The following is a 356-nucleotide window of genomic DNA, read 5'->3' on the forward strand; positions in this document are numbered from 1 at the left end:
TAGTTCGTCCTGTTAACCTGCTATGCTTTGCTTAGATCTGAAGAAAAAAAAGGAAGGAGCGACTTCGGGAGGGTCTCCTTTCTCTACGAGTTCTTTGATCTGAAATCTGACGGAGAAAGGGGAAACGATCGGCGGGTCTGTTCGACGATGAGGAAGAACGACGAAAGAGCGCGAGATCCGACGACGACGCGAGCGATGACGAGAGGCGCGAACGACGTCCGAGGACGACGAAGGACGGTGATGGTCGTCGACGAAAGAGAATCTGATGTCGACGAGGTAGCGGGACGACGCGGGCGACGTAGTCGTTCGGAGGTGGAGGAGAATAGGATGTCGGCGGCGTTGCTCGAAGGAGAAGA

This window comes from Asparagus officinalis, chromosome 4, assembly GCF_001876935.1.
Source record: "Asparagus officinalis chromosome 4, Aspof.V1, whole genome shotgun sequence".
Lineage (NCBI taxonomy): Eukaryota > Viridiplantae > Streptophyta > Magnoliopsida > Asparagales > Asparagaceae > Asparagus > Asparagus officinalis.